Here is a 14,607-nt window from a genome sequence, read left to right on the forward strand (position 1 = left end):
GTGAAACTTTTGCCTGGATAAAGTTGTTTCCTTGCTATGGCGCTCATCTGTAGGCCTTGCCACAATGATTTCTTCTGAGGAACTGGAAGTAGCTCACATGCCATGTCAAATGTCATGTCAAACTGGAAGTAGCTCACATGCCAGTTGTCTCATGTTGTTTGTCTTTCTGCTTTATAGCCATGCATCTGTTCTTGAACAAACTGTAATGCACCTCCTTCTCCTTTCTTCTTCTCTCCATATTTTCATGTTTTGCCTATGCCGCTTGATGAACTTTTTATTTTAAAACAGTGGTAATTATTGGAGGTTTGTATAAATCATGTTTGTGTCAGTTTGTACCCAGGAACCCAAGAAGAACGAGCCCTTTTTGTATGCAGGCAAAGTGGTTCCTTGGCTAAAAATCTTCAACAGAAGAGATCCCCCAGGTAGAGTGAGTATATGACATATTAAACAATACGGTGACCACACATGGTATGTTAACCTTCCCTCTGCTTTCCATTTCTCTGCAAAAATCATGTCCCAAGTCCAGGCATGCAGTTCAGAGAAGATCAGCTAATAAGAGAAGGTGAGACCTTGAAGAAAAGGAGAGAAGGATACAGAGAAAGTTCTAAAAATGTAAGAGCAGCAAGTAAAGAGTGAAGCTGACGTGAAGGGAAGAAGGTTGAAGAGAGTCATAGTGAGAAGGAAGCAATGTCAGACCAGAGCTTTCCAAGGAGCCAGACATCTCCACTTTGGATGCTCTGGGAAGTGCTCCTATCAGGTGGGCCTCCCCAGGCCTACACGGCAAGCATTTAAGGTGTAGGTATTACCTTATCTGGGATGTGGAATCACATGATGTTCCTCCGAGTTGGAGCTGAAGAAATATCCTGTTAATAAACCTCTAGTTTTCTTGTCCATCTGCCTGGAGACAAGAATCCAGTGTGCTGCCATGACATCTGTTTTTATTCAAGGTCTCTGGATATTTGTCACTTCTGATTTTTGCATTTCTCCTGAACCTGGACACAGGTTGGAGGACAGAGAGCCAACACGATGCAATGTGCAGGCCTGCTTCCACTTTGTACATATAGTTTCCTCTCACATCAAGCAATTCTTGGAAGTATTCAATGTCTTTATTGGACATTGGAATCCCCCATATAGGAATCCCTCTTTCATAAAGGTTTGGGACCTGATGAAGCATAATTAGATAATTTTTTAAGGTAAGACCCAGAGTCATGTCACTGATTCAACAGCTACAAGCCAGAACCATCTAGTGTGGAGTTAAACACGGCTTGCCTTTACACCCAAGCTGTTTCCCCTGGAGCATTTTTATATTGTCTCTGATTACTTAATCATAAAGATTTAAGGAATAAGGACAAAAATCCTGTCTTCTTGGTGTGCCTTAGAATTGGTACAGAGCTTACAATGCCAATATTAATAAAGTTCATCTATTAATACATTTTCTCTGGCAGAGCTTAGCAGAATATGATGAATTCTGGATAGAGTATGTTATGCTAATTTGCAGAAATATAGGAAAGACCTTTTCCCTTCTGAATATAAGAATACTCAAAATGAATACTGTAGTTAACATATGCACACAGGAACATAAGATTATATGTATCACTGGCAACATCATCTTATTAGCTGCAAACATATGTTTTGTATAAGGGAAGGCTCTGATGGTTAAAGGAAGGGCAGAATACTGGCAGATGAGGTAAGGAGAAAGAAGCAATAGATGGAGGTCTTTGGATACAGTTCATAGGGACAACCTTGGAGACTTCTTAGACCAAAAACTCCCTGTTTCTGTACAGTATATAGAACAGTGTCTTCAGGGTCTTTTGGGGAAAAAAAAACAACCCAGTGACCCAGCCCTCTCCCCATCACATTTATATCAGTTAATTAATGTGGACTGCTTTTTTTCCCCCTTCTAATGAGAGCTATCTTGCAAATAAAAAGGGGAAAAACCAAACCACCGAAAGATCTCTTTCCCCGCAATATTCCAGGTATTCTTTTCTATCGAAGTGAAGTGCCTTGTCTGACTTGTTTCCCTATATCATTCCCAAGTGTATAATAACTCCACAGGAATAAATGCCTGGGGTGTTTTTTCTTTCTTTTCCTTTAAATACTGCCTTGAAATAAGAAATGGAGAAACTTCCAAAGCTTTTGTAATCAACTGACAGAATTGGATACTGTGTATGAAATATTTCTTTTAGAAGGATAACTGGGACCATGCCACAGTGGGAGCTACAGTAGGATAATGAAGCACAATCCTTCTAATTACAAGACCAAAACAAAACAAAATGCTAATGCCTCTCAAATCACATGTAGTGCACAGACACAGTAGATGTTGTTAACGTGGAAGTCTTTATATCTTTCCCCTTGCTTTTAGTGTCCCTTTAAACCAACAAGAAGTTCTCTGCTATTGTGGTTGTTCACATAAAGCAGAGTCTGGCTCATGTTTATTGATGGCACTGATATAAAGTGATTTAACCACCTGAACCAAAAGTAGGGATTTAATGAGTAGTGGGAGTTTTGGATTTGAAGACATGTGGGGCATAAGGTTGGGGGAAGGATATCTTACAAAAGTCCAAGGGTCTCCACCATACACTGCTAAAATTTGCTGCTGGTGACACTGCACTGAGTTTACTGTAGGTTTCAGTGAAACTTTTGTCAGGCATCTGATGGAAAAGTCCATTAGGAATGGTGGAATTATTAGGTGGCCTTTAGGTCAGGCCTAGTGAAGAGATCTTTCTAATTACTTGAGGTTGAACTGTAATTTATCTGTGAATGCTTATAAGCAATTTTACATATAAGAGTAACAAGAGGAAGTAGAAACAAATAGACAGCAGAAGTTCTTTTCATTTTTCATTCAGAAACCACCAGAAAAGTCTGCTTTCTTCATCTCAAGATTAGAAAATGGCATCAGATGCCATATTTGAAGGACTCTGAGCAAATAATGATATGAGCAGCCCCATCTAGCAAAGTTCACAGAAGTCAAAGCAAAGTTCCCCACTGACTTCCTAGAGTTTTCCATGGTGTTTTAAGAGTGAATGTTTCTATTTGACCTGTATTGTGGTGCCATGTCATAAAAAATTAAGATGATACACAATATCTTCTATTATTCAGTATACTCTGAAGATGCATCAAATGGAGTATGTTTTCCAAACACAGGATAGTCCGTCTGCTGTTACTTCTGTTGCAGTAAATTATCTGAGGGATACGTTATATGACTCAGTATGAGTTTGAAATAACAGTTCCACTTGGTTCCTGGTAATCACATTGGAGATACACTTTGCACCATGCTATGCACAGAACGTGTTGTCTTATTCAGATCCATCTTTTTAGCCTCTGCTTTCTTTCAAGTACACAAAAACACAGGGGTGGGTCAACAAAAGTTCAGGTTTTGGTGAGACAGCATTTGCGATTATAGTTTTAGCCTGTGTGTTTGTTTATAGTAAAAGGAATATATGTATATATAGCTACACCATAAGCCTGACTGCTCCAGATTTATGCTTTCTTTTCCAGGTTGAAGGAGGAAGGAAAGAGGAGGCAGAACTGAACCCAGCCATTCAGATACAAAATGTTAGATTTTTTTTTTTTTGCATTAAATCTTAGATACCTTTATTTACAAAATGCCTCTATCACCTATCCTTCATCCAATCAGTACAGACTTTTACATTTGATATAATAGAAGTGTGATAAAGGCAAAAATAATCTCCAAATTATTGTGTGGATTAAATATGTGCTTGTTAACAGAAGTGCAATACCAATAATTTGCAAAAGGCTTTGGCTATTAAGACAGATACCTCAGGGAACAAGTATTTCTCCTTCTGTCCCACCAACAATTTATTGAAGGTGTCTAGTTAGAAACATAGATAGTGAATGTCTTGAAGTGGGCCACAGAAGTACAGCTGTTCCAAACATATTCTGTATAATTTTGATTATTGGGATCCAAGCAGAGGACCTGCAGTGCATGGATGCACTTCTTTGAGCTTCAGGGTGGACTCCTGTAGTCCTAAAATCAAGAGGTCTAAGCTGCCTAACTGCTCTTTTGAATTTAATTGCTTAGAAGCACGAGGGTTTTTTACATGTTATAGACATGTGCTTATTTTTCCTTTACAAGTGTTCTCTGTCAACCCGATACAGTTAAGATTTCCTCTATCTCACTGGTGCACTGTAAACATTGGTTAAGTGAAGAGCTGGAAGTATTTAATTATTGTGATAATATGAGGCCATTATATCCCATTGATTGTAGGTAGCTGGCTCTAGGGAATACATTGTATAAGCATCTGAAGTACTTTCCAGATACTAATTATTGCCACAAGACTATCATTCCCATTCAAAGGAAGGGAAATTAAGGCATGGATCAGTAAGCATTGGGGCTTTCAAATACGGCAACTCCTAGTCTTGACACTGAAATCCATACTGAAAATTTCCAACTAATTGCAGTGTTTTGCTCTTTCCAAGCTTGCTGGAAATCTGTCAGAGAAATACAGACTTATTCAAAAGATCTGAATGAGGCCTTTTGGTTTGGCTAAGTCATCCTTGCCCTTAGCTTTTGATCACTTCTGTTAGTGCAGAACTTCTGGTGGTTAATACAGCTTGTGCCTAGGTGATTTAAGGGCAAATGTTGGAAACTGCAGGCCAAGCGGCTTGCTCCCTGACATGTTGTGAGCTGCTGGGGGGAGACCTGGGAATTCCAGATTCAGCCTCCCAGATCTCCTTCCCTTCCAGTTTTCAGTCTCCAGTAGCAGCAAGTTACGCTTCTGGTCCAGCACAACTATGCCGCAGACGGAAATGCCAAAAGGCAGCTGAAGTAGTGAGGAAGAGTGTGGGCTTCTCTCCAACGTGCACAAATACGTAACGTCTCGCTAATGCATTTAAGGTAATGCTCTTGTAGTTTCCTGGTAAGAACAAAAATATCTTGTGGTGCAGGCACTTTCCCTTTTAGTGAACAGTGATGCCTCCAAAGAATGAGGTCTTGACAATCTGAAAGAATTAAGTCTCTTTTCAAGCAGAAAGGTCAGCTACAGGCGAAGGAGCTGCAATGAGAATACCTTCAAACTGTTCTGTCACTTACCTCCATAATGAATTGCTGGGAGCTCTTTCTCCAAGGCTAGATATATTTAGACTTTCTTTGATAGATCATTAATTTAAGGGCAGATTGATTTGGCCAAGGTATGAGCAGACCAGTTGTAATTTGGCCTGAGAGTAGGTACTGATCTGGCAAAATGGATCCTCATCTGCAACTTTTCCCCTTAGCTCGTTTTCCTGTAGTAAATCTGCCTTTGTTCACTAACTGGCCTCTGTGCTGAATTCTGCTACGTTTAGAAGTGGGAGCAGGAACAAGGAACAAGAAAATGCCCAGGAAGACATTTTAACAAATTTAAGTATCTTAAAGTGGTGGGATTCAAACATAGGCTGCAAGATGCTGCTGAACTGGAGGGTGCAGCATGCTCCTCTGCAAGCAATAGCAAAGTCTTGGGATGGGCTCTGGTCCTTGCACTCTCCAAAGCCTCTGCCCTGCAAGGGACTGTGATTTCCAAGACCTCACATTGTGGCATTAAGAGAAAGTGGTCCTTTCCAAAGCAACCTGAAAGCATATTCCCCCAAATGGACAAAACCTATTATTTTTTTTAGCCTACTTTTTTTCCCCCATGAAATTGGAAACGTGGGTTTGCAGTGCTCTTCTGAAACTACAGAGAGATGCCTGATCCCTGCTCCAGGGAAGTGTCCTCACTGGCTTCACACATCTGGAATGGTAAATCCCCATGGCAGAAAAGAGAGGCCATCAGATCCCCCAGGCTCTTAACTTGCCTTGCATGTTTTGCAACTAAAAAAGGACATCTTTTTACCTTAATAGAGCAATGACCAGCTTAGGTAGCCAAAAGCTATGGCTACAACAGAGTCAGAAGTAATTTCCCTGTAGGCAGAATTCAGCTTGCTTGTGCACTAGGGAGGAAACCACTGCACCCTGAACTCCAGCTGCTGGAGCAATGCCCGCAGTCATCAGCAGTCTTTGGTGGGTGGGGCTTTGGGTATCTGAGGCTGTTAAGAGGGTACAGCTACACTGATGGATTACATTACAAACATAGGCAGAAAGAGATGCCACATTGGAACGGAACAAAAACTGGGTTCTGGTTGCTGTCGGGTTGCTGAATGCAGAGCAATGCTGTAAAAAAAACTCATGCAAATTCAACTCCATTAAAGAACCTCATGCAACTTCAACAGTACTGCAAGCAACTTCAAGGCTTGGAAAGGGCAGTGGGAGCAATTTGTTTCTGTCTGTTCAAAATGCTGCATTTTGGCTTTGGCCAAATTTCTAATTTTATTACTACTTGTTTGAACCTCTAAAAGAGAACTGTGGTATGGTAAAACACACACTTCAAACAAACCTTAAAATGAGAAATTTTGACTCTGTCTAAACTTCTGCAAAATAGATAAAACCCCTCCACTCAATTTCATCCTTGTCATCATTTTCTTGTTAACATATTTTGAGTTCGACCAAAAAAAAAAAGTTTCCCCTCAGCTCAGCTTGAAGCCTCATCATAAACTCAAGAGACAGAATCCATTCATCTCACGATGCTTTTGTTCTTCCAGCTTTCTAGAAATGTCTAACAAAGACTTCAGCATCAAGGTTTGTAATGAACCTGGATATCACAACTGATCTTCTGCCTAACACAGAGGATCAAGCTGGAATTAAGTTTGAGTGCTCTTCAGTTTGCCTTCAGCTTCCTACAAACCAACCTCCAGCCACAGTCAAAGCCCAAGCATCTGCTGCTGTGAAAATGAGATGGGACAGCTAGATGAACAGACATGCATGTAAGGAAGAAAGATTTTGTTTTTAATCTAAAAGCCAGAGAATAAAACTGATGTTTAGCTTGGGAGCCCAGGAGGTTATGACAGCCTCTTTAAAAGGTGAAGCTTTACAACACAGTGCAATTTCAGGCTGTCTGAAGATTCAGACAGACATAGCGATATGTGGCCTTGCTACTGAACCGCAGTCAAAAATGCATCAAATCTTCCCAGTTTACAGGGTCCACAGATCAGCAAACAGACATTTGAGTGACTGGGAAGAGCCTCTTCAGTCCCTGCTGCCTAGTGACGCTGCCCTGGCCAGCCATGCATGTTCTCAGTGTCCACCCCAAGGAGAAAGCAGTGTCCTGGTTTAAACCTCCCTGAAACTCTGAGCATGAGGAGCTGCTCAGACATTGAAATTGAATTATTGTTTGCTCAGCGTTTTAACAACTTCTTTCCAAACTTATCCATTTTGCTGTTTTTATTTTTTAAACTGAAAAAAATCAGCTTTCAAACTATTTCTAGTGAACAAAAAGTGATTTTCTGCCTTCTCCAAAACTTGTTTCCAAGAAAGAATAATAAGAAGAAAGAGCTTAACATATCACATGTTGATTAAAAAAAAAATATCTTTTTTAATCAGTTCATACCATTCAAAAGAAAACTGTGAGAGCCTTTAACTTATTGCTGAAGAATTTCCATGGATTTATGTTGCTAGAGAAGTTTTCAGGTGTCAGACTACTATTCTCATACCTGGGATGTGACCACTCTTCAGCAAGCCCTGAACTAAATTACCGATGAAATAAATGACAGTAACTTCGGGCGCTGAGAGGAACCATCTGGTGGAGATGAGACTAGCAGATGTGCTTTCACTGTCGGTACCTCAATCCACATACTTAAGAACTGCACTGCTATATACCTCCTTGTTCACCTGCTTATTAATAATGTAGCATTTCTGTTCTTGCAGCGCTGAGGGATCCCATTCATCACGCCAGGCACTGCATAGTGCCAGACGTTGTAGTCTCAAAGCACTAAAGTCTTAATGCTCCAGTGAACTCTTGTGCACTGGCCTTGGAAGAAAATGAAGCACAGAACCAAGTCCTAAGGAACAAGACAAACAACTGCTCACTGAATGGGATACAGAGCGATATTGATCACAGCCACACAGGGAATAAGTAATAGCAGGAAGAGGAAGCAAGATCTTTTAAGTGCTACACCTATGTATTAATTGCCAAATCAACTCTCCTCCTGAACAGATGAGAGTAAACCTTATTCTTTCCTGCTGTGTCTTCTAGACACACTGTCTCTGATCATGGCTTCTTTGGATATTCCATTCTGAAATCTAGCTAAGCAATAATATGATTTAAGGCCCACATCCATATTGTCACTGGACAGGTACCCTGGACTCACCCAGACCCACATTTGCAATGTTCCAGCAAGTGCGATTTGCTGGGTAGGCAGAGGGTTGCTCCAACGCAGAGCCTTGTGACCTTGTTCTTATGGCTACCTCCTAATCAGTTCTTTTTCAGAACAGCAAAGTTATTGGTAGTAGAAACAGGGTGCTCTGACAGTGAAGGGTCCCACATCATTCAGGGTGGGAGGTGTGGACATTTGCTGTCCAGAAAATAAATATTCAACTTGGCAGATTCCTGGTGAATCCCTTGCTTGCTAAGCTACAAGCATTATGCTATAGCTGGGAGCTGCAACAAGAGTATAAGCCACACCATAGTTTCTTGCCTGAAGTTGGCTTTGGTACTGTGCAGGTTGATCAATATTTATCTTTGTGCAATAAAGTACAGTTTTCTACAATCAATGATAATCCGTTTCTCCTACTGAAAACTAGCACACAGAAGGTGCAAATTATGAAATAGAAAGGCAACATTTGAGAACAGAAACCATAGATTTGGGAGCATCATTCAAAGGGGACGTGTGTATTAGGATGGGTCTGTTCAGCTGCAAACCAGGTAGAAAAAAAATTGTGAGCTCCTGGCATTGTGCAGCTTACTGTTGTTTTCAGCATGGAGAGACTGCATGGGCAGGAGATCTGTGTCTGCCTGTGCAGAAGAATGTCTGCACTGAGAGAAGCCAGCTGAAAACTTAGGTATGTGTGTGGTGTGGACTTGAAGGCTTTTGCTGGTCTTTCAGAGCTGCAGTGTTCAGAAAGTCCTTAAGGAGCTGCTTATCAGAGATTGCTTCTGATGAGAGGGGGAAGTTGACGATGGCTTTTGTGTCATGTTAGAGACAACTGGGCAAGGAAAGGGAGGCTGGAAATAGATTTTCACTTTTACATTTGCAAAGACAGAAGTTATCCTAACACAGGGCAATTTCTTCCTGTACTTGGAGAAGGTGGTAAGTGGCATCCTTGGCGACTGGAGTAAAATTTTGCTGCTGCCAAAGACAGCGGACAGAAACTTTGCTCATAGAATCATTGCCAGCCCACAGGCTCTTTCAAAGGATGTTCTTCTCTCAAGGACTGAATGTGAAATACGGATAGCTTTGGAAACCAGAGTTGGGTTCCATATGTGAAGGGCTGATAGCTGTGAATCATAGAGCACTTTGGGGTTAAATTCCTTGAAATGAAAATATATGTTAGGTACTTCAATCAATCCTTTGTGTAGCTGGGTGTTCAGAAGTCAGAAATGAAGTAATATTTAATTGTGGGGTCTCCAGCCTTGGATATGTTCAAAAGCTGTTTGGACACGGTCCTGGGCAACTGGCTCTAGGTGGTCCTGCTGGAGCAGGGGGGTGGTACCAGATGACCTCCAGAGGTCCTTTCCAACCTCAGCCATTCTCTGATTCCGTGATTCCGTGATTCTGTGAATATCTGAAGACTGCTTCCTACCCATCAGAGAGAGCTCCAGCTGAAGTTATTAGGACTCTACTGGAACAGGACTATTGAGTATTGTAAAGCAGACTGTACCATCATGGCTTGACAGCCAACATCACCATTTCGGTTTGTGTGATGCTTTGTACAACCAGTTATGGTCCTACCCAGAGCTGCTGGTGGTGTTGTACCAGTATTCAATCATCCTCATATTTTACCAACAGTGATATAGCCCACATCATGGAGAAATATAATACCGACACCCAAGACATTAAAAGAAAAGGCCTCTCTTTGTCCATCTGCACTAGAAGGGACTTGATTGAAGAATTTGCAACGGGTCAGTTTGTAGCAAATATAAACTGATATTGAAAGGTTTCTCCCATATGTGGCCACGCTTCCCCCCTCTTCTACTTCAAATCATACCATGTGGCCACTCCTATTCAGCATAAATTTAGAAGCATTGGATAAATATTTCCAGAAAATACCCAAAAGAGATACTGGTTTGCTAAGCTACGCTGCTTCCTTGTTTAAAAGCAGACAGAGTAAAGGAAACCAGTGGATGGGTTTCCTGAGCAACGCATCCTTGCAAACATGACTTCTTCAGTTCTGAAGGCAAAGAAGGAATTTGATGGGAGCCCTTTGTAAAAGCAGTCACAGGCTGCACCTCCTAGTAACTCTAAAGTGACCTTGTCTGTTGTTGAATCCATAGCATGATCATATTTCCAGTATTGACATTTAAATTCATTATTCTGACATTAAGGGAAAATATCCAATTGATAGACTCACTTTAACACAGAGAGACTACATTATATTAGGCACAATCTGGAAACTTAAAAATTATCTGAAAAGAAATGGAAAAATCATTTCAGTCAGTAATGATTCCACTACATATTCCTCAGAGTTGCCAGCTGTAGTGATGAGAGTTCAAATGTCAGGATTTCAGGCTGATCCTGTGATGTCCCAACACCTGGAAGTGAGACTTTCACCTTACTTTCATTCACTTACAGTCAGGAGGGGAAGTGAGAAATTCCAAGCAGCTCAGAAAAAGTTGTAAAACATGAGATTAGATGAGGGAAAGTGAAAGACCCATGAAGACCCAACTTTATTTGCTTGCTTTCCTTCCCTGAAGAACCGTGCTATTTTTTCAGGCAGCCCTTTGACTTTTAATGTTACAATGCTGCCGTGCCTCGTGTGCTAAAGGGGCATGCCTGGAAATGAATCACAGTAAGGCAGATCCAAAAGCCTGAAAAGGTTAGGCATGCTCTGCTCAGTTGAGGAATAAAAAAGTTTAGGACAAGTATTTTTTTCAAGAAAGTCAAGGACTAGGATGGTCAGAGCTTGGCAGAGCAAGGAAGGACCCAGGAGTCCAAGGTTTGGAGCTGCTGCTGGACGAGGCCCATACAATGCATAAACCTTGCTGGCTGAAATCCCTCCTCCTGTCTGAAAGACAAGGACTGTGCAAAATAATGGGACAAGATTATGGATGCACACATGCATTCTGCACTCTGCCATGGATTCAGTAAGGTGAGCATGAGTGAGTTATGGATGCTCTTTTGATTGGTTTGCAACGATCTTTTAATGGCATTGAGATGGTGTGAAGTTACAGTGTATTGATTTTCTTTTGTCCATGCAGTAATTTGTAGCGGTGGAGATTTATTCTCCTCTTTACATTTTCCATGAAGCTAGTAGGCAGCAAGGTCAATGACAGCTGGCAGTTGGTCTCCCAATTCTGTGGATGGCACAGGCGGCCACCTCTTGTGCTCAGAGGATCGTTGAGCTTAGGGAGAGCAGAGCTGGCACAGGTGATTTCTGTGGACTCATTTCCACCGCTGACAGGCAGTGATATCATCTGCTAGGTCAAAGCTTCTGCAGTTGCAATCCAGGGAACGTTTGACCTGCCAGCTCTCAGACCAGGGGACCCATCCTGATAACTCTTTCCCTCAAGTGAGCACTGTTTCTATGAAGGTACTTTACAGTTGGTGTTTTATTTTGGTGGGTTTTGTGGTTTTTTTTTTCTTTTAATGAGTTTTGCGCAGTTTGGGACCAGCAGCGCCAGCCCCCCAGTTATTCCGACCCTGAACAGGAGCTAACGTAGGCTCCGGTTTCCAGCTGCACCTTGTCTCTGCAGAGAAAAGGAAAACAGCTTGAGGCAGCAGCTACTTTTCATCAGGCTCATCTGCAGTCTAGGGAAGGAAGAGCTGGCTGGCGCAACTATCTTTTATATTTCTGCACAGCTTTGAGATTTCATGGGCATCTCCACCCCTCTTCCATCAGCAGATTCAAGGAGCAGACACTGATTTCAGTCTCCCCAACAAGTCTTTTATGTGCCTTTCTGCCTGGCCTGGTTTTGTGGAGTTCATGCAAAGATCTGGAAGCCAGAAGGTGATATTTTGATCACTTTGACCATCTGCAGATCACAGACTGTAACTTAAAGTTAAACTAGGCCATAGCTTTTAAAAATAAAGATCAAACCTACAACTCTGACTTAAGGCCAACTCTGAGAGTGTTTCGTGCTTGACTAGGCTGTTCCACTGATTGACTGTTAGGCTTCATTTTGTGTTAGTTTAGCAGGCAGGAGCATTAGCCACAGCTTAGATTACCTCAATGCTAAGCCCTAAGAAACAAGCCCCCAAAAAAAGAGCTTGACGTGTAACTATAAGGAAGAAGGAGGACATGGATGCAAACAGAGGAGATAGATAGGAAATACTTGAGCATATTTATGCTGCTAAACACTGAAGTCACAGTACACGAGCTAGGCTGGGTGTTTGAACAACGTAGCTGCGGCAGCACAGTGCTCTGTCTGCAATAGCAATCCCCTAAATCAGCCCCTATGGGGCTTCAGGTCTCTTTTATGGCTAGACTGCTCCTACTGCCTGAATTAGCTGGGGTATCAGTGCTGCACTCTGTACTTACACTGCCTCATTTGGCATTCATCAGTAGGTGCTTCCAGACTGTGCACAGGCACGTTGGTAGATTTTGTGGGCATCCCAGTAGTGAGTTTTAACAAAATGGTTGAAAGGGATCATGAGGTAGGTTTGTGTGAGGATGGCGTCCTCCTCAAAGCTTTTGGAGCTTTGGAGGAGAGAGCATGAGGGTGCTTGGTGGAGCTTCTACCAAAGATTGAGCGGAGGCTGGTGTTAGAGACCAGCTAAACATGGGATTAGATCTTGTCACCCTCAATGAGAAACAAGAAGCCTTGAAGCTCTGCAAACATTTTGCTTGATGAGACAGAGGAGCCAGCAGAAGGATAGAAAGAGAAAGACAACAAAATTCGACACCACTTGTGTGCTTACACTGAAACTGAGATCCCACTTCTATGGTTATATAGCTGCACCCTCCGTGCGCTGGGTCTCGATATATCCAAGACTGTTAGGTCAAGAGGTCCTCAAGCTTCAAATCTTTTACCCCAGGAAATGATCCCTGTGGTTCTGCTCTTCAGCATCTTTCTCAAAGCACGTCCTACTGAACCAGGACATGGCATTTTAATGACAGTTTCACTCACACTACAGACAGTGTTGCTTTCCATTCCTGATTCCTAGATAGCCCCCTGCCCATTTTTTCAAGTACCAAATCTCTGTTCCTCTGTCACTGAAGCTCATGAGCAGCTGTTTGCTCATTTTGCTCCTGAAGTCTTTTGCAGAGTAACTGCTTTTCCATTTGCAGCTTTCCTTCTTGTAAACATGATCCAGATGTTCCAGCTGTATGTGCATGTGGCTCTACTAAAACATACTGTGTGTGTTTGTGTGTGGTTTACCAAGCAGTCCTGTGCTTTGTCATTCACAAGAATCCAGCTGGTCTATGAATAAGCCAAGATAAAGCCATATTAACCTGACCAACAGATATAATCCCTTCCTGTTTTCCTCTGATTTTAGACTGTAACCTCTCCGACTGAACCAGTTTTCTGTTTGACAAGGGCCAGCATAACCTACTGGGAGATGCTTATCACCAGTCCCTCTGCACACTCCCAACAGAGCCTGTTATAGTCTCCTGGCCGCAAACTCCAGCTCGGCAGAAGCACTTGCTTTTGATTACAGAGATCTCCAGTGTCAGCCAAGGAGGTAGATATTGAACCTGTGCACGTTGGGTGCTGCCAGCAACGCATCATAAATAATAGTAATGGAGCGTAATTGCTCATCAAGCCAAATCATAGCCTGGAGCGCTCCATCTGGCCAAACTCCCTTTGACGTCAGTGGGAGCTTTGCCAGCAGGTGTGCAATAGAATTGGGGTCCCAAGCAGCGGTACCACCAACGAGGTACTGTAGCATCAGTACTGGGGTCTGATTCAGATCCCCTTGAAAATGCTGGGTGTCTTCGCACTGATTTAGAAGACTTTAGCTAACTCCCCTTGTGTTACACTGCTTCCCAGCTAGTATGGGTACATCTGCGCAACAGTTATCCCAGATGGAGCGTGGAGGAGGAGAATTCCTGACACTGAGCGATGGGATTTTAAATTTGGAGAGGAGATGGGAACTCTTTCCTGCTGGGTCCTAAAAGGTGGTTTGTACAGGGGTGATTTGGGACACGAAAATGTCCCAAAAGCCAGCCTTTGGAGGATACAACTGAAAAAAACCAACATGTAATTGACACTGAAAAGTGTTCTGTCCCTGGTGTAAGGGCTATAAAAGCCAAACAAGCTGGTGTGCTTGCCTATCAATCACCTATTGCTATTTGACATTGGTACAACCCTTTGCAAGTGAAAATAATTTACTGCCCCCCCACCCCACCCCCTGCCCCGTGAAAATTATTTACCATCCTCATTCTGGTTTGAACATTTACTGTTGTGGTTCAAAACCGTGATGAATTGGTTAGCTATAAATTTTCCTCCCACCTCTTCCTATGTAATGCTGGGATGAAGGTTAAGGCATAGGGTGTTATCTGAAGTAAGTGCTCTATTCTCGGTGCCCCATACATCCTCGCTAATGCTTATAGCTCCCCTGTGGTATTGGGAAGTATCATCGCTATTGTACTGAGGTAGAACAGGAGCTGGAGAGAGATAAATGGCCTAGTTATCAAAA

The sequence above is a fragment of the Ciconia boyciana genome, chromosome 2 (genome assembly GCF_034638445.1).
Source record: "Ciconia boyciana chromosome 2, ASM3463844v1, whole genome shotgun sequence".
Taxonomy (NCBI): Eukaryota; Metazoa; Chordata; class Aves; order Ciconiiformes; family Ciconiidae; genus Ciconia; species Ciconia boyciana.